Source organism: Suncus etruscus, chromosome 3, assembly GCF_024139225.1.
Source record: "Suncus etruscus isolate mSunEtr1 chromosome 3, mSunEtr1.pri.cur, whole genome shotgun sequence".
NCBI lineage: Eukaryota > Metazoa > Chordata > Mammalia > Eulipotyphla > Soricidae > Suncus > Suncus etruscus.
Window position 1 is genome coordinate 105,803,403 of NC_064850.1, and position 27,568 is coordinate 105,830,970.

General features: G+C 34.8%; 1 protein-coding gene across 1 annotated transcript in view; it reads left to right on the plus strand.

Moving 5' to 3' along the window:
* Positions 1 to 27,568, plus strand: part of PDGFC (platelet derived growth factor C) — a 218,649-nt gene that overhangs the window by 43,091 nt on the left and 147,990 nt on the right. The window lies entirely within an intron of this gene.

Consider the following 27,568-nt stretch of genomic DNA (forward strand, 5'->3'; position numbering starts at 1 on the left):
AATAGATAGGAAGAAGCAATGTAGGCTTGTCTTTCTATTTTTGTTTTGTTTTGTGGATCACACTTGGCTGTGCTTAGGGATTCCTCTAGGGTATGTGTTAGGCACCACTCCTAAAGTGGTCTTGGAGACCACTGGGATAAAATCGAGGTTGGCCAAATCCAAGACATGTATCTTACCTGCTACACTCTCTCTTCACCTCTAAGAACCAATATATACCCTGGCTTTGTTCACTATTTCAGAGCATAAAAAAGCTGCAGAGCACAAAGTTAAATAATGGCATTAGTAATTAATAGGGTACCATAAGTAAAGATAAAAACTTTATTTATCAAATAGCATGCCTCCAATATGTCTATTTTCACTAACTCTGCATGTGTCCATGCCAAAAGGTGCTCACAGAAACACTGAATATCTACGGGGGGTGGGGGTGGGGGTGGGTGTTGCAGTTAAAGTTTAGCTAAGAGCCCAATTAGCAAATTTATATGGAATCCACAAATACTGAGAATCAACCAAAGTTGGTTTGAATATTAAATCAAAAGCAGCACTTTATTCTGTGAGAAGGATAAGAGCAAAGATCTAGTTAAGCCCACTGTGGGCATTGCGGTATTATCATTCACTGATGCTTCTTGTTTTTAAATTTAGGGAATAGGACAGAAGAGAAAAAGAAAAAGGAGAGAATCCCATGCATAAGAGGCATCCTGCTCCCAAAGTGGATACAGGCAACCCCAGATTGCCCCAGATTAAATTTTACATTTTATTCAGGCCTTTAAGCAAAACTTTGCTTAAAGCTTAATTTCTGATACTGACAAGTCAAAACAAGAAGTTATGGAATTTCCCAGAGTCTTATATTTGGGAGTAAATGGAAGAGCCTGGATTTTCAATTGGTCTGTCTTCCTTCATCAGAGGAGGTTTGATCAAATATTAACTCTCATTCCACTTTCTTCCTCTTCAGCCCTCAAACGCACAAAAGAGCAGTTTCTGGGTTTCCTTCCTTTAACTAGTAAAATAAATATTATAACTACCTGCATATATGAAAGTTAAACTTGAAATCATTGATTTATAAGACACTTTAATGTTGTTTGTGTAAGTATAAATTTTAGAGATGTGAAGGTAAATTTAGTGCAAATTCCAAATCAAAACATACTTGTATCAAAATATACACACATCTAATCATACTTTATATTATTAGTTAATAATTTAATTAACAATAGCTTTGTTAGACAATAACAAGTGTCCCCCACTTCTTTTATTTTTTCTATATGTTCCAAATATTTTTCCAACCATATCAATAATTTAAACTGGTTTTAAGTCAGTTACTAATTATAAATGCCATGTTTATGTGTTGCTATGATACATTCATGAAATAAATACAGAGGAATTTTTAAGGAACGCTGATTCTAGAATTAAAAATATCAAACATATTATATTGCCCGACTCTCTCTTCAAGAGCTTTTGGTAAAATCAAAACTGTAATAGAATTTTTAAAATTAGCACAAGAATATATTTCACTAGAAGAATAAACCATCATTCTGAATGAATATCTCCACCTCAGCACATGTTAGAGGATGTTATAGAAAATGTCTGGGTGATCCAAGATATCATGGGACTTTCATGTTCTAAGGGGAGAACTTCTGGCTTCATTTACTATTAACACTCTTTTTTTTTGCCTATTGCCATTCCCTTATATGGCTCCAGCCTCATGGATTATATGATTAAGGTACGATGTCTTTCAAGATGACATGAATTCCCACTGTCCTCCCTTCTTGTCAAACAGTGCTATTGTTTTGGGCTAGAAACACTGTCCCTCAAATGAGTTACTCCAGCATACATCCTAAAGGAGCTTTACCTATTATTTAAATGTTTTTAGCAGTAGTATCATTCTTTGTCCCATAGTTTGGCTTACTATAGTAAGTTATATTTTATTTATTATTAATTAATTAAATAATATTTATCATCATCATCTTGGTTTTTGGACCATACCTGAAGATGTTCCCGGGCTTACTCCTGGCTCTATGGTCAGGGTTCATTTATGAAATGACTTATGTGACAATGGTGATCAAACCCAAGTCAGATGTGTACCAGGCAAGTGCCCTACAGGTTGGACTATTACTTGGCACCACCTATTTTTTTTTTGTGACTGCAATTTATTTTCTTTTTTTTTTTTTTTTTTTGGTTTTTGGGTCACACCCGGCAGGGCTCAGGGGTTACTCCTGGCTGTCTGCTCAGAAATAGCTCCTGGCAGGCACAGGGGACCATATGGGACACCGGGATTCGAACCAACCACCTTAGGTCCTGGATCGGCTGCTTGCAAGGCAAACGCCGCTGTGCTATCTCTCCGGGCCCTGCAATTTATTTTCAATTCAGAAGCTCTATATTAATATTGGAAAGCATAGGTAACCACCCCCAAAGAGTCAGGTAGGTTTTTCTCAATATGTTCAATTCAGCCCAGTTTAAGTGTGACCTTGGCTTGGTCCTAAGGTCAGTTGAGGTCTGGTCGCTTAGGAAAGTTTGTTTCCACTACTTAGCAATGCAGATTATTTTTAGTCAAGAACAGTGGAAGTACTAGAGACAGGAAAGTTCTTGTCCTGTTTCCATCCTTTATCATTTTCCAAACTGCAGAAACAATCATTGTCCCCCTTTTTTTATGACCTAGAAGAATGTATTTCAGAGATGAGTGTAGGGGCTCCATTCTGGCATTGGTTTCACAGCTTTCCTCCTTGAAAACCCTTTCTCACTCTCAACAAATGGAAGTTATCCTTTCTTTGGGTGGCAAGGTCGTCCCCATTTCCTTGACACCCCAGTTCCAAAAACAGGACAGAAATTCCAGGTTCACCACAGTTTAATTTAGATCCAAGTATCTTCCCCATACATGGGTTATTTAATTTTTGTTTAAAGAAACATCTTTTAAGATAATGTGAGAGATTATTTCTGTACTTCATATATTGTTAATTTATAATAGGATTTGCTATTATGAATGCATCTTTGATCAGTTTAAAATCTTATGTCTTCATTTATATTCTGCTGATAATTTAAGACTCAACTCCATTGAAATATCTTCCTTTCGATAGATGGGATGTCCGTACAATTCTGCACCTGTTTTTCCCATGTCTTGAAATTCTTTTTCTAATGGTCTGCCTGGAAATTTTGCTATCAAGTGAGGTGAATCTTACAGACCTTTTTGTTGTTTCTGTTTTTGAAAGTTAGAGAACTTTTTAGTGACACTAAAATAAATCCTTTGACTAAGATTATTCTTCAAATAAAAGACTTAATAAAAGTCAAAATATTATGCAACTATTCAGAAAAATGAAATAATGAATTTTCTTATTCATGGATGAATATAAAGACTATTATGATGAATGAAATAAGTCAGGAATAAACACAATATGATTACAATGATTATTTGTGGAATATAAAAAAAAAAGAAAGTATGGTAATAATATCCGAAAACAGTAGAAATGAGGACAAAGAGTACTGGTCAATGGTAGAAAACTGGTTCACAAATAGTACGGTATTACAGTTAGGGTAGAGAAAGGATCACTATGACAATGATAGTTGGAAATGATTACTCTGGATAAGAACTGGGTGCTAGAAGGAAATAAAAGGATATGAGTGATAATTGTTTAGTAACAATATTGTAAACCAGTGTCTAAAAAAAGATAAAAAGAAGGAAAAATACCTGCCAGAAAGGCAGAGATTGAGGAGGGTGGGAGGGAAACTAGGAACACTGAGGATGGAAATGTGTACTGTGAAGGATGTTGTACATTGCATGGCTGAAATTCAATCATGAAAAATTTTGTATATTTTTGTATATAAAAATGTGTATCTCATGATAATTCAATTAAATGATTGACCTGTCAAGGGCACTTAGTTTTCCTGAAAGAACTATTTGAAAGTTTGAAAAGTACCTTCATGTGAAATCAAACACTTTAATATTTTATCAATTAACATCCAGGGGTATCCAGGAATAATGAGGCTAAGTAACCAGGGAACTGAATTTTTCATTTTTTTTCTATTCTTTACTTTTCCTTATTTAGTTTTGTTTTTGGGTCACACCCAGCAGTGATCAGGGCTCTGTGCTCTGTGCTCAGAAATCACTCCTTACATACTCAGGGGACCAAATGGGAAGCGGCGGATCAAGCTTAGGTCTGCTGGGTGCAAGACAAGCACCCAATCTGCTGTCACTTCGACCCAGAATATCTTTCATTTTTCTCAGCAAAAAGATTGACCATGAATTTCCTCTTCTCTCTCTCACTCTCTCTTTCCTTCTCTCTTTATCTTTCTCTCTAGATGATCTGAATTAGTTTATTAAATAATAACTTTCATTTACAGAAAAGGAGAAGAAAAATTTTATCTCTGGATATTCTTTCATGTTTTGATGTTTTCTATAAAGAGAACAGAATGAAAATTCCTTATCAAATGCTATGGTGCTCCTAGCATTTTTTTCTAGCAACTAGTATGGAGTTCTATATTTTAGTCCCTTTAGGTTGATGATATAAAAATTGATTTTGTGGACCATAAAACTTTTTTTTGAGCTATGTTATTTGCCATTTTTGTACCCTTACTACTTTTCCCTTACTTGTTTGTACCCCATGCTCTCTACTTTAAATAACTCAACATAGAGTATAATTTTGTTTTCATCATTTCTATATTTTGAACAAAAGATGATTTTTCCCTATGTAAATCCATACAGACAAATATTAGATGAACACATTATCCACATAGTATTTTTATTACCTTTTTTTTTTTAAAAAAAAAGAAAAATAGGTGCTTGCCATTTTACATTAAAAAAACTAAGTTATTCTACCTTGAAGTTCTAAGAGTCAACCAATTGCAGGAATGTCCTTGTCTTGTTATTTCCAGATGACCCTTCTCATTTTCTTGCCACTAATACAATTATTACAATTGGAACTAGCTATTCTTTAGGTATTTGAAAGAGTCATGCACATTCTTTGGGGATATAATTACATGTTTTCTTTTTTATTTTTCTTGGCTTTCTTGTTCATGTAATCAAGTATTGTTAGCATGACAGGCCTCTTGAGACCCACCATCGAGACATAAACACTTTGTTCTTCAATAATTATAAACTCTTCTAAGGCAAGCATGACCAAAATAAGTGAAATGTCTTGTATATTTTTTCTTCAGGAAGTCCTTTATGTCTAAATTCTACTCTTCAAGAGTTATGTACTAAAATGTCTGCAATGGGACCATAAATGGACATATCTGTTTCTTAAAAGCAAAGAGGAGGGACTGGAGTGATATTACAGTGTGTAAGGTGCTTGCCTGGCATGCAGCCAACTTGGGTTTGATCTTCAACATCCTATATGGTTTCCTGAGCTTGCTATGAGTGATTTCTGAAGAGGGATTCAGGAGTAACCCTTAAGCATCAGGAGATGTGACCCCAAAATAAATAACAACAAAAACAATAACAAAGACAGTCAAAGAAGAGATTGAACTGAGGGATTAAAAAAAGGCTATCTAATGTGGGTTGGTGGAGGACATGACTTGGGTGGTACATTTTTTGTGTGTGTGTGTTCCACAAATTTGCCTATTCCTTTCATTGGACTTAGCAATTTACAATGCTGATTTTTTTTTTTACTAAATTAAGATTGTAAGTGCAAATTTTATTTCTAAGAAATTATGGTTGTCTATGGTGTGGTAGAAAATAACTTCTTATAGAAAAACAAAGTAAGTGTGGGGGCTGTTGGCAGAAGGATTAAAATTTTTGCTTTAAAAAAAGTGAAATAACTACTTAATTTTTTTTTATTCCCAACCAAGTATATATTTGTCAACTAGAAAATAAATCATTTCCTCACAAAGGATGCTTTAGTAATGTACTATAGGGGCTATTAGTCTAGAAATATGTAACATTTTTCCATTAATATATTTTGTCATCTACAAATGAAGCAATTTACTGACTTCCAGAATGATCTTTTTTTACTACGTCCAGCCTCTTGGGTCTTATTCTTTAAGTTTCTAACTCTTGAAAGTCTCTTGAAATGCAAGTGTTTTCAGAGTAAGCTCTACAAATTTGAAAAGACTTTAAGAACCAGCTTAAATACTGTTTTACACACAAAACCTTTTATGATTTTTCCAGGTGGAAATAATCTCTTTTTCTTGTTTCCATGGTTCTTTATAAGCATCTCTCTTAGAACAAATACCATAGTCAATTCTTAATCCTTGTGGGGTTATAGTTTCTTAGTCCTATTAAATTAAGTTGACTTCCTATAGTTCTTACCATAATGCCATACATTTATTTTATATTCAATAATTATTGAATAAAAGTTGATAGTGATCATTGGGATACATTTACTCTTATAATATGAGGGAGAAAATAAAGCATTTATTCTTATCTTCTCAATGTTGACCTGATAAGACCCTGTAATAAAGAAGAGATTAACAGGGAAAAAATCAGGTTTAATTTTGTGTTTAGAGGAGTTACAAAGTTAAGAGATCCAAGGTTATTTCAGGCAAGGGAAATTTATATGTGAGGTAAGGTCCCAGGTCCTCAAAGGAGCATTCAGGATGATAAAGTGGACATGGGAAGAAGGAAGAGACATAGTACAGTAGGTAGAGCTCTTGTCTTGCATAGAGCTGACACTGGTTTGGTTCCTAGCACCATCTATGGTCTCCCCAAGTCCAACAGAAGGAGTGTTTCTTAGAGCAAAGAATCGAAACAAAGCCTTGAGCAGTGTTTTTGGTGTAGAATAAAAACAAAAACAAGAGTATATGTGTATTTTGGTGCAAATAAATTCTGCGATTTTCATAATGTCTCCTTCCTGACCTGATTTTTTATATTACTGTTCTCCTTTTCTCCATACATCTCTGACAATTTTGTTTCTCTGGAATTATTTTACTCCAGTTTTATCTTTCATTTGATTCCAGCCTAAGTGTACCTTCCCTCATGTACCTTCCTGCAGGTCCTTCTTAAACCAGTACAACAGAGCTGGTACTGCTGTTCTGCAAAACTTGAGCTCCTACCTTCATTTCATTTGTTTACTGGCTCTTCACTGTGTGAACCTATATTTGTTGCCAGCAGTGGAATGAAGTATAAGAATTGATTATCTTACTCCTGCTTTGCTCTAACCAATGACTCATTGAATTTAATATAAAAGTAGCCCAACTTCCTGCTCTTTCTAATGGAAAACTCAGGACCAAATATTTATTCATTGACCATAGAGTTTATTCAGTTTACTTGAAATTACAGTGATAGCTGCCATGAAAAGGATCCTTTATTGATTTTTTTTTTGGTTTCTTTGTCTTAGTTCTCTACCCATTTACTGGTAAACTATTTCTTCTTTAAAAAAAAACTTTATTTCTTGATTAATTGATTGATTGGTTGTTGGGCCACAACTGCTGATGCTCAGGCGTTACTCCTGGATCTGCACTGAGAAATTGTCCCTGGCAGGCAGGGGGAATCTAATCGAGTTCCTCCTGGGTCAGCCACATGCAAGGCAAATGCCCTACCACTGTGCTATCTCTCTGGCTTCTGATAAGCTATTTTTTCTTTTTTTTTCTTTTTTTTTTCTTTTTTTGGTTTTTGGGCCACACCCGGCGGTGCTCAGGGGTTACTCCTGGCTGTCTGCTCAGAAATAGCTCCTGGCAGGCACGGGGGACCATATGGGACACCGGGATTCGAACCAAACACCTTTGGTCCTGGATCGGCTGCTTGCAAGGCAAACACCGCTGTGCTATCTCTCCGGGCCCGATAAGCTATTTTTTCAACGAACCAAATAAAGGTTTTATATCTAAATCTTTCCCAAGCTCAGTTATTTGGGACTCAAAACTAAGAAATATTTTGTGATCACCGAATGATACAACTCGTCAATTTAAATCTATTTAAATGGTGGTATAGGATGCACACTGGGAAGTTTAAGGGAGGAAGTCTACACTGGTGGTGGCAATGGCCCTAATTCACTGTCACTGTATGCCTGAAATCGAACTATGAAGGATTTTGTAAATCACAATGATCTCAATAAAATTTTAATAAATCACATCATTTAAGTTACTTACATGATACATAAAGATTTATTATTTTTGTCTAGTTGTATATAATTATTTTTTTCTATGCACAATGGAATTAAATACTAAAGAAGCAAGATTTTCCCCCTCTGTTCAGTACTCCAAGCAACATGAAAAAAAAAATACCCTCTATAGCACAGGTATTTGATGATTGATTGGTATATGCAGAGACAAGGACTCAGTTTGTTGTTTTTTTAAAAATAAAGTTTGGTTGCTCATGGATAAGTAATTGACAGGATGCTAATGTACTTCTAAAATTCCATATGGGCCATTATTTCCCAGGACAATAATAGGTAGTCATTTGATTACCATTTATTGGGTGGTTCTTCTGGACACTTTAGTCTAGACAGCTTACCTGTACTATAATAAGCAGGAATAAACAGATTCTTAAACATATTTCAATTTTGACTAGATATGAAACTGCAGTATTTCTTTTAGAAAATGGACATTAATAATTCCAAACTGTACAGCTTTTTGTGCGCATTTCCTCCCCATCACACAGACTTTCTTTCTTCCCATAAGTCTTTGATCTCATCTGTGTTTGATACTCCAGACCAAGAGCTCTAAAATGGAAAGAACTGTTTTTTTTTTTCTTGTCTCCCTTTTCTTTCATGAATAAGTAAAGAAGGAAAAAGTATTTGCTAACTGGTTTGATGTTATGTCTGTTGGATAGTGATCTTATATATGAAATATTGCTTTAAGACTTTAGCAGTTATTTAGTTTTTAAGAAACTAGCACCAGAGGTTGGTAATTCTATTGACATTGAATAGAATTCCCAGAAATAATGTTGGCTTTTGTATTTTACTTTTAAAAATGACCTGAAGAAAATAGCTTTTAGGCTTTCTTTGAAACTGTCTTTGTTTATGTACAAATTAATTGCTTTCAGCAGCATTTCCATGTAGTGTAGCAATTAAAAGTCATTAAAATAATTAGTAGCCACATCCAGTTCCAATTTTCTAAGTCTATTCTTTGAATAAAGTTGCATAGTGTGGTGATTTTTCTTATTACTGTTTTTGATTTTTTAAAAAGATCTTTTCATATGGTTCAAGGAATACTGTATTTCATTACAAATTAAATACCTGTTTATTTATTATTATAATCTAGGAATAGCATTTGAGTTACTGGTATTGGTGTATAAAATTAATGCTTATCCTTGCCACTTAAGTGCCTAGAATTTTCTCCCATCTTTATATCACTTCCAGTTTAGCATTTTTTCTTCGCATCATTCCCCTCACTTTTGTTGATTGACAGTCATGATTTTAGTGCATATTACCCCTCTTTGCACCATTCATGTGCTCAAGGCCTTCCACCTCTATTCCTTACAGTCAACATACATGTTTCCCTCACTCTTTTCTCAAGCTTGGGAATAGCAGATCTCTCTCTGTTCCACTATCCAAGGTTTATTGTTGACTGATACTGTCCATAACTTCAATTCGTTTCTCTCTACACCATTGAAGAATGAGCTCATCCTTGTATTTATCCTCTGCCTCTGGCTTATTTTGCTCTTAAGATAATCTTTCTGTGTGTGTTGCTGGTATATAAAGGGGTCTAACATATTTAAATGATTCACTTTAATTTAGGGTGAACATGAGATATGGACATACTGCTTAATCATGATGACTATGTTTATTTTCCCAGGAAATTTAAATTTATAGAAGCAAGAAAATAAACACTTGAATTAGTTGGGGCACAGTAATTATTACTAAAAGTGACGTTGTGAACTTATTTGGGGACATTTTAGGCCACAGTCTTGGAAAGTACAAGCTGGCAACAGTGGTCACTGGATTTTGATGTTTTATTATATCTGTTAGACATTATTTGAGGCCCTTATGTTAAAAGTGTACTGATTCTAAAGTGTATCTTCTTATTTAACAAAGGTCATTGTTGTGGATTGACTTTACCTTAAATGTTATTCAGAAAATTTGGGTAAGCCTTGCTATTGAGGAATCACCTCACCCTTTTTATAACTTATTACTTGCATTATTTTGCTACTTTTATTAGGTGTTATTTGCATAGGAATCATTTTTGTACTTAAAAAAATCACCAGGTTAATGATAAAATGAAACTGATATAATAATTTTTGCATATTTATTGGATATTTGAAGGTGCTTGAGCACCCACAATGCTCATTAAAATTTATATATTGCTGAAGTAGTAATATACCTTGCACTTGGAATATAATACATGTAATATCCTCTTTCTTTTTTCTTTAAAGCTATTTTTTTGGGGGGCCACACCCGGCGGTGCTCAGGGGTTACTCCTGGCTGTCTGCTCAGAAATAGCTCCTAGCAGGCACGGGGGACCATATGGGACAACAGGATTCAAATCAACCACCTTTGGTCCTGGATCGGCTGCTTGCAAGGCAAACACCACTGTGCTATCTCCCCGGACCCCTCTTTAAAGCTATTTTAAGTCAGTGATGCACTTCAAAGTCATTGTGGGCATAAAATTTTTTTTACAAGAGTTGCATATAATTATTTACATTATAAATATTTGAAATGGAAATAACATTAAAGTACAAATGGTTCATTCTTAATATTGAAAGTCACATTTATTGCATTTCTTAAAGGACAAGTGTAATAACATTGATGATCTACTACTTTATTTTTTAAATATGTATATATAATCTTTATTTAAGCACCATGATTACAAGAATGATTGTAGTTGTTTTTCAGTCATAAACAGAATACCCACCCCCCTTCATCAGTGCAACATTCCCACCACCAATGCTTCTCCCACCCCTGCCTGTATTTAAGACAGGCATTCTACTTCTCTCATTCTTTAACATTGACATGCTAGTTGTTAGTGTAGTTATTTCCCTAACAGCTTTCTCTTTGTGGTGAGCTTCAAATTGTGAGCCAGTCCTTCTGGCCCTTCCAGCCCTTTATTATATTGTTTCTGCACCCTTATTACAATAATATCTTTAATTTTTCTTAAAACCCATAGATGAGTGAGACTATTCTGTGTCTATCTCTCTCCCTCTAATTATATTTAACTCAGCATAATAGATTCCATGTACATCTTTGTACATGTTTCATGACTTCATCTTTCCTGACTGCTGCATAATATTCCATTGTGTATATGTACCATAGTTTCTTTAGCTATTCATCTGTTGAAGGGCATCTTGATTGTTTCCAGAGCCTGGCTCTTGTGAATAGTGCTGCAATGGATATATGTGTGAAGAATGTACTTTTGTGTTCCTAAAGTATCTTCCTAGGAGTGGTATAGCTGATCCAGCTATATATATGGGAGCTCAATTTCCAGGGTTGTTTTTTTTGTCTTGTTTTTTGTTTTGTTTTGTTTTTGGGTCACACCTGGCAGTGCTCAGGGATTACTCTTGGCTCTATGCTCAGAAATCGCTCCTGGAAGGCTCGAGGGACCATATGGGATACCGGGATTCAAACCACCATTCTTCTGAATGCAAGGCAAACACTCGACCTCCATGCTATCTCTCCGACTCCATCAATTTTTAGTTTTTTGAGGAATCTCCATATTGTTTTTCCTAAAGGCTGGACTAGACAGCATTCCTACCAGCAGTGAATGAGAGTTGCTTTTTCTCCACATCCCCACCAGCACTGATGGTTCTTGTTCTTTGTGATGTGTGCAAGTCTCTGTGGTTTGAGATGGTAACTCATCATTGTTTTGATTTTCATCTGCCTGATGATTAATGATGTGGAGCATTTTTTCATGTGTCTTTTGGCCATCTGTATTTCTTCTTTGAGGAAGTGTCTGTTCAGTTCTTGTCCCTATTTTTAGATAAGGCTATATGATTTTTTTCTTATTAAGTTCTGTCAGTACCTTGTATATTTTCAAATTAGCCCCTTGTCTGATGAGTATTGGGTGAATAGTTTTTTACATACTGTGGATGGCTTTTGTATGTAGGCACTATTTCCTTTGAAATGCAGAAGTTTCTCAGCTTAATATAGTCCCATCTGTTTATCTCTGCTTTCACTTGTTTGGAGAGTTCTGTTTTCTCCTTGAAGATGCCTTTAGTCTCAATGTCATAGTGTTTTACCTACATGTGATGTAGGTAGTTACAGATAACTAACTGTTCTGTTAATTTGGTTTAGGGGTAATTCTCATTTTATTATTAATAGGAGAAAATAGTTTTATCCTACATATTCGCTTCTATTTATGAACTAAAATTAATAGAAGAGTGGGGCTGGACTAATAATGCAGCAGTAGGGCATTTACCTTGCACGTTACTGATCCCCACGCATCCCATATGGTTCCCCAATCTAGGAGCAATTTCTGAGCACATAGTCAGGAGTAACTCTGAGCACATAGCCAGGAGTAATTCCTGAGTGTCACTGGGTGTGGCCCAAACAAAACAAAAATACCAATAAAAATATGGAAGAGTGAATTGTGCTATCACGCATGATGGCCATAAACCAGATGTTGCTAAATATGTAAATGAAATGTAAAATATCAGAAAAGGAAACAAATCACTGGAAACAGCTCTTTCTGTTAATAATAGATGCTTAAAGGGTTATAAGCAGTGTAAACAGCATTATCCTTATCATTAACAAAATATAACATAACAAATAAATAAATCTTTAAAATTGAGTTGATTTTTTAGTGAGGAAATTAATGATACTAGCAAATAATTTACCTCTTTGGAAATCACTTTCCCCCTTTAGTGGAAACATTAAGTTAGATAAACTCTAAAGAGGCATCTAACTCTAATACTCTTGTTATCTTTCTGGGTAATAGCTGATGATCATTATAAATAAAAAAAATACAACTTTCAGATTACAAAATTCTTTTTGTCCCTTGATCTATCACCAAGAGCAAAAATGAAAACAAAATCTAATTATGTGTTTGTTTTTCTTTCTTTATTTCCTTGTAACTTTTCCTCCACATTATGCACAGTTATCAATTCATAGTGGATGAAAGAGCTCAATATTAGAACTGGATCCATATATTGAGGAAACATAGACAGAACTCCTTGAAATTTGGTTTTCTAGAAGTATCTTCAGTTGTGCAGTATTCTTGACCAAACAAACAGAAATAGAAGTAAACAAATTGCACTACATCAAATTATGAATTTTCTGAACTAAAAAGGAACTACAAAAAATATACCATGCTTCACAGACTAGGAGAAATGATGTGCTTGTTCTACTTTAACAAAGGAAGAATTAATATCCAAGATAATATAGCTCCTGCAAAGCCTAAGAGCAAAGTACAAGCAGCCTAAATAAAATTGGGGACAAGAACTGAATAGACAGTTCCTCAAAAAAGACATACAGTTGACCAATAGGTATGTGGAAAAGTGTTCTTCATCACACATTCTTCTGATTGTCTAATGCTCTGAGTGGGTTTAGTTTGATAAAAGTCTTTATTACCATCTTCTCACCTCCTGTTTTCCCCTGCATTCTTTAACTTTGGTCAGTAAATAGCGCATTTTTACAATTTCTCTACCAGTGCAAAGTTGTAATAAAGACTTTTATTCCAGCCTTAGGGCTAATTACGTAAAGTGAACTCAACATGGTATGGGAAGAAAACAACTTAAAATTGCCTAATACTCATAGGTTTCTTCATTATTCTATCTTGGAGACAGTGTCTTATTAATTGTCCTTTTTCTATAGATGCAATTCTATTACTGATCTCTACTATTGGGTCCAAGTTCAGTTGTGCTTCATTTTTTTGTCTCTATGACTCAGGGGAGACAAAACATTACTGTTACTTTTTTCTTTACCTTTTTTTTTTTTTTTGGTTTTTGGTTTTTGGGACACACCCGGTGATGCTCAGGGGTTACTCCTGGCTATGTGCTCAGAAATCCTCCTGGCTTGGGGGGACCAAATGGGACTCTGGGAGATCGAAATGCAGTTTGTCCTAGGTCAGCATGTATAATGCAAATTGCCCTACCACTTGTGCCACCGATCCAGCCCATTACTGTTACATTTAATCCTCAGTTTCAAAAAATAGGGTCTATCATACAACAAATCTTAACATATATTTGAGGTTCATTATGTTTTATCTAACAGAAGAACTATTGCACAGATTACACATATTAGAAGCAAAAATAGTTTTACAGTTATCATTTTTAATTAACTTGGTAAAGAATATTTTTAGATGGAACTGTGTTTCATCTATAGAACAGGTGGTGGGGTGGGAAGAATAGAATTTTTTTTAACTCTAATTAAGTCATTTAAGTTTTAATCTAATAGAATCTTAAAGTTTAAAACAAAAAATAGAATTTACTTATTTTTGTAATAGTACAGACATTAGAAGAAGATATAGTATAGACCCAGTCTCTTCTGTATTCAAGTCTCCAATTTTTAACGACTTGATTTGTAGACTCAGTAGTTTCCATATGATGATAATAGCTATCACAATTATTAAAGGATTATGTGGATTACTTATTTAACTATGCATTTCTTAATTTTATCGAATTCTTGACTAATGCATTTTTTAGATGTATTATCATTTTAGTGTCCAGAGATATAATGCATCAGGTAAGGTTTTTCTTACCTTGCACACAGCTGACCAGGGTTTAATCCTTGGTTTTTCAAATAGATCTACCAAGCACTTCTAGCAGTGATTTCTGAACACAGAGTAACAAGTAACCCATGACCATTGCTGGTTGTGGCTCCTAAATAAAAATAAATCAATAGAGGGCCAGAGCAATAGCACAGAGGTAGTGAGTTCACCTTGTACATGGCCAACTTGGGTTCAAACCCAGCATCCCATATGGCCTCCTACCAAGCCAGGAGTGATTTCTGAGCTCAAAGCCAGGAGTAACCCGGAGTGCAATTGGGTGTAACTCAAAAACCAAACCAAACAAATAAAAACAACTGACCAAATAAATAAAGAATAGATAGATAAAATAAGCTCACAAATTCAAACCTGGGCTTGAGAGACACTACCATTTTCTAGCACTTGCCTTGTGACCTGCCAATCCTGGCAAGAGTTCTTGATACCAGTTAAAGTTCTCTGGCACTAACAGAATTATTCTTGAGCACAGAGCAAGGAATATTTCCTGAGCACTGCTGGGTATGGCCAACTCCTTCCAAAAAATTTACATCAGGAAGTTGACTATCATTTTGTATCTTAAATAAATGAACAGTTCTCAGGCTGATGGAAGATAGTTTAGGGGTAAGGCACATGCTTTGCACACAACTGACCAGTTTAATGCTGGGTACTGCATATATGGTCTTCTGAGCACTCAGTGATCCCTGAGTATAGAGTTAAGAGTAACAGTAACTGCTGACTACTACTAGGTGTGACCCAACTCACACTCTACAATAAATAATAATTATAAAAAATACTAAAATTTTTATATATTGATTATGCCAGGGGAAAAATACAGCAAACATTTCATTTCTAATCCTTCTTTCCTGGCTAATTATTCTCTTGATTCTTATTTCAGTTCTTAAACATAAAAGATACAATTTACAAGTTGAAAACTGCAGCTTAGAATGAAACTTTTTTTTTTAATCTGAAAAAGAATAAAATTATGTCAAACCAAAATGTTGTCCAAAAATCTGTAGAGTTCAGATGAGTGAAACATGTGCTTTACAAATTTGGGGCCCCTATTTGTGTTGTTGGTTCCCTGCTTCTGCCAATCCTCCTGTTTAGTGTAAGTGATCTGAGTGGACCCTGATGATACCAGGTTAATAAACCCCTTCTTCAGCCCCAAGAATTGTCTTATCCATACCACTAAATTAAAAATGACCAGGAATGGCCACTGGTACCTTGAGAACTACTAAGGAAGTTCCTATTGTGATTGAAAAAAATATTTTTATCTTCAATTAACCAAAGAGCTGCATATAAAATATGACCTTAAAATTTATTATTTATTAAGACATCATCTCTTGAAGATTTGTTTATAATAAAGTTTCATCTATGCAGTGTTCCCACACCAATTCTACCACCAGTGACAATATTCCTCTTCCAATGTTTCCAAGTTTCCTCTCACTCTCTAGCCTGCCTCCTTTTTAGGTATATTGTTAAGTTTTGTCACTGTAGTTTGGGTCTCATGTCCCCTGGGTTTTTTTTTTCTTGTTTGTTTGTTTTTGTTTTTGTGTCACACCCTGTAGCACTCAGGGGTTACTCCTCACTCTACGCTCAGAAATCACTCCTGGCAGGCTCAGGAGACCATATGAGATTCGAAGCATTGTCCTTCTGCATGCAAGGCAAACGATTTACCTCCATGCTATCTCTCTGGCCCCATGCTTCTTGTTTTTGGTGCTGTGTTTTAGGTAGACAAATATGCCACATGATCCATCATAGATATGTGTGAAGTGCCTGACCCATGCTCCTGTTACCTTCCATTCAACTCTTCTCTACTTTCTTCTGTCTTTATTTCTATATCTACCTATTAATACTTTACAATTCCTTGTTCTCTTGTTATTCTGTATACCAACAATAAGTGAAAATATTAATTTCTTGCAATTTTTAGGATCCATAGTTTTCATAAGTTCTGCCATTTTTACCAGTGACAACCTGGATTTCTAGGGTATGCCAAAGGCTTTTCTCATAAAAATGCCTAATGATAAAATGTTTCACAATTGTTTCAATACATGGCAGAAAGCTTTAGGATACACATATTGAAGACTCATAATTAAAAACACGATGATCACACAATTGGCAATGACATATGCTTTTTCTGTGCCATATCATTTTAAATATTAACACACATTGATCATATCATATTAGACCTTCATAATATGCTCACATTGGCCAGATTATTATCCACCCATATGTGAAGAAGTGTAAAAATTTTTCCTTATGTGACAATCCTGCCATGGTGTTTCAGCATATAAAATGACCTAACCCATGTGTTTGCCTTCTTTTACAGGGAGAGAGAGTGATGATGAATGTTTTAGGAGTGATTGTAAGAAGAACTTAGAGTTCTTCTGAGACTTCCAATATTTATTTTCTTGTAGTTAATTTAGACTCCATTCTTTTCTTAGAATATCCTTTTCTGGGAATTTTGGAATGGATATTAATAGATTCAAACACTCTTAAGTTATTATGAAACCATACTTGATGTCTACTTAAGCAAAATGACAGATTTCAAAAGCACTTAAAAATCTCGCATATATGCAGAAATCAAGTAAACAAAACAAAGCATAAGCTTATTTAAAACCAAGATTAGATATATTTCAGTATTTACCTGATGATAAAACTAGTATGAAGAATATGATGTAGTGTATTTCCACATAAACTATTTGAACTGTATTTTATATAGTTTGTTAGAAAAAGCTGACTATGGAAATAGGAAGATTTCTCTAAGGACTGGAGCACATATCTGGCATGCACAGTGGTCTGTCTTTGAAGAGGTCACCACATGACTTTCCTAACTACACTGTGAAATATTGTCTAGATCTGCTGGGAAGGCATAAAAATAAATAAAAAACAAAGGACCCAAATATCTACCATTGTAATGTTAGTTCAGGGATGTAAACCAGTGGTAAGCGTGTGTAAGGTCCTGGTTTTGATCCCAGGCATCACAAAAAAAAAACCAAAACCTAATTCAGAAAAGATACTGATTCTGTTTTATATATACACACATTTATTAAAGTCATATTACTTGTATTACAATATAATTAAATTTTCTATTATGTTATTAACTTTTGAACTATGTCAAAATTATAAAATAATCTTTATTATAGATACTTTAGAGTAACAAAAATATGCAAATCTCAAATACATCTTTGGTCAGAGATTCAATTTATGAGAGGGATGATATTTTTCTTTTGAATGCTTTCTTCTCAGAAAAATTAAGAAGCTAAGGTCTGGTTTTGATTAAGTATATGGGAGATACTAATTCTTAATTTTAAAATTTATATAATAATTCACTAGATTCTATTCAGGAGGTCAACCAGTTTTTTTTCCAAGATTCCTTTCTCAGAAATCTTATACTCATTTATTTTACATTTGTATAATGTCCACTAAGTTCCCTTCATTTTCATTTATAAATAATCACTTTAACTTTTAGATAGAATTCCTCTTTTACCCTTAATGGAAGTATCTTCATTGTTTTTAATGTTTGTTATTGTTGTTATTGGTATTCTTTGTTTTTTTAGACCACATCCTGCTGTGATCAGATCTCTCTGGCATCACTCAGGGTATCACATGGAGATGCCAGGCATCAAACCCAGGTTGACTACATGCCCATCCAAGGCAAAAACCCTATCCCACTGTACTATTGCTTCAGTCTCAGTATGCTATTCTTGATACCTTTCTTAAGTGAAAAATAAAAAAAATACTCTCTTCATACTAAATTTTCTCCCTTTCTTTCCATTAAGCTTATTTTCATAGGATTCTTAGAATGCAAAGTCCTTAAAAGTCTGATTTCCCATTTCAAAATGGTAAATAATTGTGAAACTATAATACCAGCATATTTAAAATACATGAATATATTATCATAATTTTTTAACATGTGTTCTCTTATAGACAATTATTTTGGCAAAACATATTTAATAGATTCAAATTCTTTCTTGTTATAGAAAATTTAATTATTTTTAATTTTTTTTTGTTTTGTTTATTTTTTTGTTTTTGGGCCACACACAGTGACACTCAGGGGTTACTTCTGACTATGCAGTCAGAAATCCATCTGGTTTGGGGGACCATATGGGACACAGGGTATCAAACCATGGTCTGTCCTAGGTTAGCATGTGCAAGGCAAACACCCTACTGCTTGTGCTACCACTCTGGCCCAAAAATTTTAATTTTTTTTCTCTTTTATAATTTTTATTTTGACCACAGTGGATTACAAATCATTCACAGTAATTTTTTAGGTACATAGTGAAATTGAATCAGGGGCATTCCCACCACCAATGTCGTCCTCCCTCCACCCCTCTTCCCAGCATGCATCCCATATCCCCCTCTTTTATCCCCCGGGTTACTAGTATAAGTGGTCCCCTCTGTGTCTAGCATGTTGTAGATAGGGTATTGATTCTGTTGTCCTTGGCTTTGGATTTGGTGTTTAAGTCTGATCATTTTTGTATTTCTACTAAATGTTCATACGACTATCTGGTTTAGCTACTCTCCATCATTTTCCCCTCGATCAGTAAGGTGGAACAAGATGGTTCAAATTATGTGGTTCTGTTTGAAGGAAAGAAAAAAAATAAAATGGGGCAACAATCAAACAAGCAAAAAATGGTCAGAGTCTTTCTAGGGCAGCGGTCTCAAACTCACTGCCTGTGGGCTGTTTATGGGCTGTTTATGTTTTTTGTGGCCCGTGGCCTGCCTTCAAATATCGCAGTATTCATCGCAATAAAAATCGCATTAGTAAGAAAAATATCACATTAAACATTCACATACCCCAAGCAGTTCCGTTCGGGGTATGCAAATGTTTAATGCGATTTTTTTTCTTACTAATGCGATTTTTTATTGCGAATATTTAGTAAGCGAATAACTGCAAATAATTTGCGCCTAGTGCAGACATCATTTCTGCTGCTCATGCCCGCTATCAATCCCTTGCATTATTGGAGGCCTAAATGAGAGAATAGAGAGAAGTTTATTACAGAATTAGATTTTGTCATACCTTCATCATGACTTCATCAAAGCCTCCAGTAAAGAGAAAGATTGATGATGAGCACAGACAATTTCAGGAAAAGTAGGAGACACAGTATTTCTTTGTTGAGCACAGGGGCATCCCCACATGTCTTATGTGCTCAGAGAAAGTTGCAGTGCACAAGGAATACAACTTAAAATGCCATTATTCAACTAAACATGCTGAAGAATGTGCAAAATACCAAGGAAATGAGAGAGCCAAGTGGGTTGCCAGTCTTAAAGCATGTCTAATGAGGCAACAAGATATCTTCAAGAAAGCAACCAAAGAGAATGTTGCATCAGTTGAAGCTAGTTACATGGTAAGTGAGATGATTGCTAAAGCAGGGAAACCATTCACAGAAGGAGAGTTTATTAAAAAAAAAATGCATGTTACAGGCTGCAAGTATTATCAGTCCGGAAAAGAAAGGTCAGTTTAGCAAGAGTCTTTCTGCCAACACTGTGGCAGAGCGCATTTCTGTCATGTCAAGTGACATTTATCATCAACTGTGTGAGAAAGCCAAATATTTTGATGCATACTCAGTTGCTCTTGATGAGGGCACAGATATAACAGACACTGTGCAGCTCACAATGTATGTCCGTGGTATTGATTGCAATTTTAAATTGACAGAGGAGCTGCTCAAAATAATTCCAATGCATGGCCAGACCACCGCTAATCAGTATCTGTGTGATGCCAGTTAGAATGCAGGTTTGCCATGGAAGAGGTTTGTTGGAATAATAACCAATGGAGCACCATCGATGACAGGGAGGAAAAATGGACTGGTGGCACTTGTTCAAAAAAAACTTGAAGAGGAGGGTATAGAGAAGACCATTGCTCTTCACTGCATTATCCATCAGCAGGCCCTTTGCAGTAAATGTCTGCTGTGTGACAATGTGATGTCTGTTGTTGTGAAATGTGTCAACCAAATCAGATCCAGGAGCTTAAAGCACAGGGGGTTCTGTGCTTTTTAGAGGAAATAGAGTCAGAATATGGATATGTGCTCTATTTCACCGAGGTACGTTGGCTCAGCAGGGGAAATGTCCTGAAAAGATTTTTTGAGTTGAGAGAAGTTAAAGCCTTCATGAAGGATGGGAATGCTGTTTCTGAGTTGAGTGATCACAAATGGCTCATGGACTTAGCTTTTCTTGTAACATCACACATAAGCTGAATGTACTAAACAAGGTGTTACAAGGCCAGGGGCAGCTTATCAGTGCTGCCTATGACAATGTGAGATCATGCTCCACAAAACTTGTGTTATGAAAATCCCAGCTCTCTCAGACAAACCTTTGCCATTTCCCAGCATGCAAGGAACTTGTGGATGCAGGCATACCATTCAGTGGTGAGAAATATGTGGATGCTATTTTTAAGCTAGAGAAGGTATTTAATCACAGATTTGCAGACTTCAAAAAGCACAGAGCCACTTTCCAAATTTTTGTGGACCCCTTTTCCTTTGATGTGCAAGATGCCCCTCCTGTGCTTCAAATGGAGCTCATTGACCTGCAATGTAACTGATCTCAAAGCCAAGTCCATGGAGATTAGTGGAAAAACAGACATGCATGGGCAATTATTGAGAGAATTGCCCTCCAGCTTCCCTGAGCTTTCCCGAATGTTCAAGCGCACCATGTGCCTTTTTGGGAGCACATATTTGTGTGAAAAGTTATTCTCCACATTGAACTTCAATAAGTCAAAGTACAGGTCTAGACTTAATGATGATCATCTTCAAGCCATACTGAAGGTCTCAACTTCTTCCTCTCTAAAGCCAAATGTGGTTCAGATTTGTGAGAAGTGCTGTCAAGTCTCTAGCAGCAAGGAATAGGCAAAAGATGCCATGTCCAGAAGAACTGTTCATGATCTTCACTCAATGTTCTATTCATGTTCAGAAGAAATAATTAAAACTGTTAATAATGTTGTTTAAGGACTTTTTTTTTTTTGTGAAATCCTTTATATGGCCCTGCCTCACTCCGACTTTGCCTCCTGCGGCCCCCAGGTAAATTGAGTTTGAGACCCCTGTTCTAGGGGCTATAAGTATCAATTTAAGAGAAGAAAGGGAAAAGAGAAGAAACATAAAAATACTAAAAACAATTAAAAATATCAAACAAAAAACTCAAAAAGCACAACAGCAATAAAGACACCAACCACACAATAACAATGTCTGAAATAAAAAAACAAAACAAAGCACACACTCACACACAAGAAAAAAACCAAGGAACAAACAACAATAACAAAACCAAAAAAAAGTTAATTTGTTAATTTCTCTCTCTCTCTCTCTCTCTCTCTCTCTCTCTCTCTCTCTCTCTCTCTCTCTCTCCTTGCATAAGCACAGTAAATATTAGGGAAATTAGAAAGGGAATTCCCTTGGCCTAAGAGATACAGGGTTTCTCCGCCCTTTAATTATACTGTTATGGGAATAATTACAGACTCCATACATGTTCTTTTACTCTCCCCTTAGTCCTTTGGTGGTGTCTGAAAACTTTTCACTCCATCATGGATGTTAAAATCCTGCCTCTATAGCTAGAGATCTTGATATTTGCACAGGTCAAAGTATGGAGCCTATGATGGAGTCTTTCTTTAGGGTTCTAGGAGTTCTTTTCCATCATTGTTGTTTTAATCAGTCTTCTGTAGTTGGTGGTCTTGGTTTTTGCCCAGATCCTAGGATGAAGCATAGGATAGAGTCTTTCCTTATGTTTCCAGAAGATCTTCTCAGTTGCAGTTGTCTCATTCAGACCTCTGGAGTTAGAAATCTTGGTTGTTATACACATCATAGGCCAAAGCCTAGACTAGGGTCTCTTTTTATTAGTCCCAGGATAAGTTCTGTCCAGTCATGGTTATCACAGTCAGTCTTCTGTAGATATTGAAGTTGGCTTTTCTACCAATCAAAGAATAATATGTCTTCTGTATTCATCTTATCTTGAGGAGGTGAGTTAAGACAACCTGCTCTTAAACCAAGATCTTGCCATTTCCTCATTATGAGGATGTCATATCAAAACCACTTAATATTGGTGTCAGAGCAATATTAAGAATGTCCCAGAAGGAGTTTGGTTCCTGGAGCTGTTGCAGAGAACTGTGTTAGTTCTATGTCTGAGATCTAGAGTTCAGGGTTGGACGGTAACTGTCTAATCACATGGAGTCTAAATTAGAACCACATGACATATGTTCAAGGTGGTAGGTGCCCCTGTATTGTAAAGTATATGAGTTCCTATCTTTAGTAGATAAGAACTTGTTTTGATACTTTAATTTTCCCTTTTTTAGTATGCCTTTGTAAGATGAAATGGTGGTATATTATATTGCTGGTGCATTTAGGGATGAAAGTGTCAGGCTTCATCATCTCTGTGCTTGGTTTTGAACTGAGCTATTATCCTAGGCAAGACTTTTTCTTGTAGGTTTTTTTTTTTTTTATCAAGCAGAACCAAAACAGGTGGAGTTAAGGAAGAAGAGAAAACAAAAATAAGACAATATATATACATATGCAATATATATATAAATATATATACACAATATATATATAAAGGAAAAAGTAAATTGAAAATAAGTTTAAAAACATAAGGGAACAAACTGATGCAGAAGACACCTTTCATTTGGGGATAAACAATTTAAGAAGTAGTATTATCTAGGTCTTAAACTTATAAAGGAAATATAGGCTTCCCCATTGTTTTTATGATTTTCTTGTGGCATGTGGAATCCAGAGTACATTTTCATCATACACCCTGGTCTTGTTGAGATTGAGAAACGATTTGCTGCAGGAAGGGCTTGGGTAGAGTTCTTGCACTAGGTAACCTTCTGGAGCTGAGTTCTGTATCAAACAACAGTTCACATTTGGGGGTTACTGAGAAGGAGGGCCACAGAGTATAAGTCAGCAGGGGTGTTGGTTGTAGATTCTTGCCGGAGGACGGGATGTGGGACTGGTTTGGTGTCCATTCGCTTGGGAGCTGGGTGATGGCTTATTGAGGCAGGAGGTCGGTCTTGATACCTAATGGGTTAAGAACTGAGGGTAAAGAGTGTTAATAAGGTGGGATATAGGATTGGAAATGTGGGGTGAAGGGATAGTAGGATTTCTGAAGGTGGGGAGGAAGGATAGTATATAGGAGGGGCTATATACACTATAGGCATAGATTGTTTACAATTTAGGTTTGGCTCTCATAGAAGAGTCCTCTCTCTATGTACTCATGCCCACATAAAAACATACAATAGAATTCTTATAATATTTTAGAAATATTTTAATGTAGATAATTAATTCTCAGGCTTAAACTTAGTGAAACTTGATTTTCCCGAAGAAGATTTGGGAAACACTTTAACACATTCAAATGGAGTCTCCTTTGAATGACTCATCAGCCACATGCAAGGCAAGAAGATTCCTACATTCTGTACTATCTCTCAGCCTACATGCATATATTTTCTAACTAAGATTGTATATATATTTGGAAAAGAATGAACAGTCTATAGCTTTTAAAAGTATTTATTAAGTATTACTGAAGACATGCTTAAATTTGTTAAGTCATATTGTAAATATCTTTATTCTTTAGTAGCAATATATCACCATATTATTTAATATTTCAGAAATCATTGGTAAGATCAGTAATTAAGTTTTTGAAAATTGTATGGTTTTTATTCTCCAATTATGTGTAGTAGAATGAATTTGTATATAAATATTTAATGCCTGCATTAGACATGTTATAGAGATATATCTTTTTAATCTTCTTTCACTTGCCTATTTTCTTGACTGGAATATTTATTCTCTAACTCTTATAGAAAGTATTGGTATTAAAGTAATAATTACTTTTTTGCTTTTTGAAATAAATTCTCCAAGAATTTTTAATTTGTAAGGGCAAATAAAAATTTAATATTACAAAATTATGAACTTGTCTCTAAGACAAAAATAAACCATATTCAACTGTGACCAAATGGTGATCGAATGTAAAATGATGAATTTAATAATATTTACTTTATAGATTATATTGAAATCTAAAAATTAAATTCTGAATCTGTTTAGATTTATTAAAATTTTAACTAACAAAATTTAATTTTGAATAACTTTAATTTTAATTTCAAATAAATTAAAACTCTTAGTGTTGGCATAGCAATGGTTTTGCAGTTTAGAAAGAATAATAAAAGAATCTAATGGAAGCAAAATGATTATTTACAGTTTGTACCGAGTTTTTTTAACTTCCCAAGTGTTTTAAAGTTAAGATACTCACATATAAGTAAAGCAGTCTATTGAATATAACTCTTAAATTAGGTGAGCTAATGTCAGATTTATTTAATATATTAAAGGTTTTGCAAAATAAATATTTTTAAAAACCTACTTTATGATCCTAATTGTAGGATTTCTTTTTTTCATATCTCTTTGTTAAAGCTCAGATTCAGTGCATCAAAAGAACACTTTACCTTGTATTTAAATTTCAGCATAGTTGGTCAAATAGTAATATGTGGATAAAAGACGTTCTTTTCAAGTTATATTTCCTGGAATCTCTTCTATAGAGCTTTTATGTTTAGCCCTGAACTTTAAATGGATTTGACACTATTCTTTTCTGTCTATAATTGTTCTGTTGTGTAGAAAGAATGAGGCTTTTTGTGTGCCTGGACATTCAAAAAGCACAGCAAAAGAATATCAAAACAGACTTGATGAACTTCTTCTGTTATGTTTAAATTTTTTAAATGATCGGAGTGTAGTTTTACATCTAGTGAAGACATGCTTCAGCCAATTGGTTATGTAACTTTCTGAGACAAAAGAAAATATTCTGAGTTGGTTTTTTTTACGGGGGGGGGGGGCACACTTATAGCATCAGGGTCTATTTCTGGCTCTGCTCTCAGAAATTGCTCTGGCCAAGCTTGGAATTGAACCTGGGTCAGCCGGGTGTAAGGCAAATGCCCTACTCACTGTGCTATCGTTTAGGCCCCTCCTGAGATCTTTTTGATCCTAGTATTTAAGAAATGATAAGTTTATTGTAATTGGTAAAAGAAAAAATAAAATTGATAGTGACCTTATTGTAATACTAAATTTGTGCATATATGGAAATGATTGAATTCTACAGTTTATATTGGTAAAATTTTAATTAAATCATCAGTTGATCCATGTGAACTATGATCTACTAGCCACCTGAAGGTTGGAGTTATTTTGATATTTTTATGCTAGAGGATGACCAAGAAATCAGTGAAATCTCTTAATTTTACTTGCTCTTTGAAGGAAAAGACAAACATGTTTTTTCTTAGTAAAGGCAGATAGTTTAATCCTAAATTTTACATTTTTTTAAAATTCCTGAATCATAGGAAATAATTTTCTAAATGTAAGACATACTTCCTTTACAAAATGTGAGTGTCATAAAACACTATAATCATAAAATTGAAGGAAGCTTTCTCTTAAGGACTTTTAAAGTAACATTTTAATTTTATAGCCTATAATTTAAAAAGTATTGTGTAGACTATGTGTCTTCCTCCTACCCAAGATTTGACGTCTAGAGAGGAAAAAATTAAATATTCATATATTGATAATATCCTTTCATATTTGATTTTCTCTTTAATTACCTCTTTAAATGATTAAATTTGTTAAAATTGTTTAGGTAGAGAAATGAAACAAATTATTTTTATTTATTTATTTTGGTTTTGGGGCCACACCCAGTGACACTTAGGGGTTATTCCTGGTTATGCGCTTAAAAATTGCTCCTGTCTTGGAGGACCATATGGAATGCCTGGGGATAGAACTGTGATCTGTCGTCTGTTGTTGGTCAGCTGCATGCAAGGCAAATGCCCTATCGCTGTGCCACCGCTTCAGCCCCACCAAATTATTTTTATTTGAATAAAGACATAAATATTCATAACAGTCAGAATTTAGAGGGCTTTGTGACTTTGCCCTTTGTTTCTTACAAACTAGAAAGAAAGAGTGGAAAGAGGAATTAAGGAAGGAAGAATGCAGAAGGAAGGGAGTAAAATTAAATGGGAAAGGTGTGTGTGTGTGTGTGTGTGTGTGTGTGTGTGTGTGTGTGTGTGTGTGTAAAATTACTCAAACAAAAATGAAAGGCGTTTATCCACAATAGACCTCCTCTAAAAGAAAATTTTGAAAGCTTTCCAAAACTGAAAAAAGTGAACAAGGGAATACAAAGTAACAAAAGATTAAATACAAATCACAGTAGCAATCTTTCATAAATCAGTGATCAAGTGTAACATAGCTGAACTAAACAATCAGATGGTTCACAGTGTTTGTGTGGATTATGAAGCAAACCCTAATTGTATACAGCTTTTATGTTATTCTTTTAGGCAGTGGTAATATGAATAAGCTAAATATTAAGCCATTGACATTGGTTCTCCAAGCGTTTTGATCCCCATTATCACATTGGTCTCTGGAGCACAGCCAAGAGTAATATCTGAGTGCAGAGCCAGGAGTAACACCTGATAAATTTGGGCATGACCCTAAGATAAAAACAAACAAAAAAATGAAAATGATGATAGAAGTTAATAGAATCTATGGGATTCAGCAAAGGCAGCTAAGAGTTTTTTTTTTAAGAATGCAGGCACTCCTCAGGAAATAAGATAAATCACAAATAAAAATAAATAAATCTTTTTTTATATAGTGATTTTTTTTATTTTTTTAAATAATATTTTATTTAAACACCTTGGTTACAAAAATGATTGTGGTTCGGTTTCAGTAACATAAAAGGAACCCCCCCCCCCATCACAGTGCAACATTCCCACCACCAATGTCCCAAATATCCCTCCTCTCCACCCTTCCCCTGCCTGTACCCTAGACAGGCTTTCTATTTCCCTCATACATTCTCATAGTTAAGATAGTTCGCAATGTAGTTATTTCTCTAACTAAACTCATCACTCTTTGTGGTGAGGTTCATGAAGTGGGCTGTAACTTCCAGCCCTCCTCTCTTTTGTCTCTGAAAATTATTGCAAGAATGTCTTTCATTTTTCTTAAAACCTATAGATAAATAAATAAATAAAAAATAAATAAATCTTAATCTTTAACTTAAAGGAAAAAAACTTACTGGGGAAAAATGAAGAATACTAAATGTTGAAACATGGAAGAAAAAATAAAAGAGAAGAAATTAATGA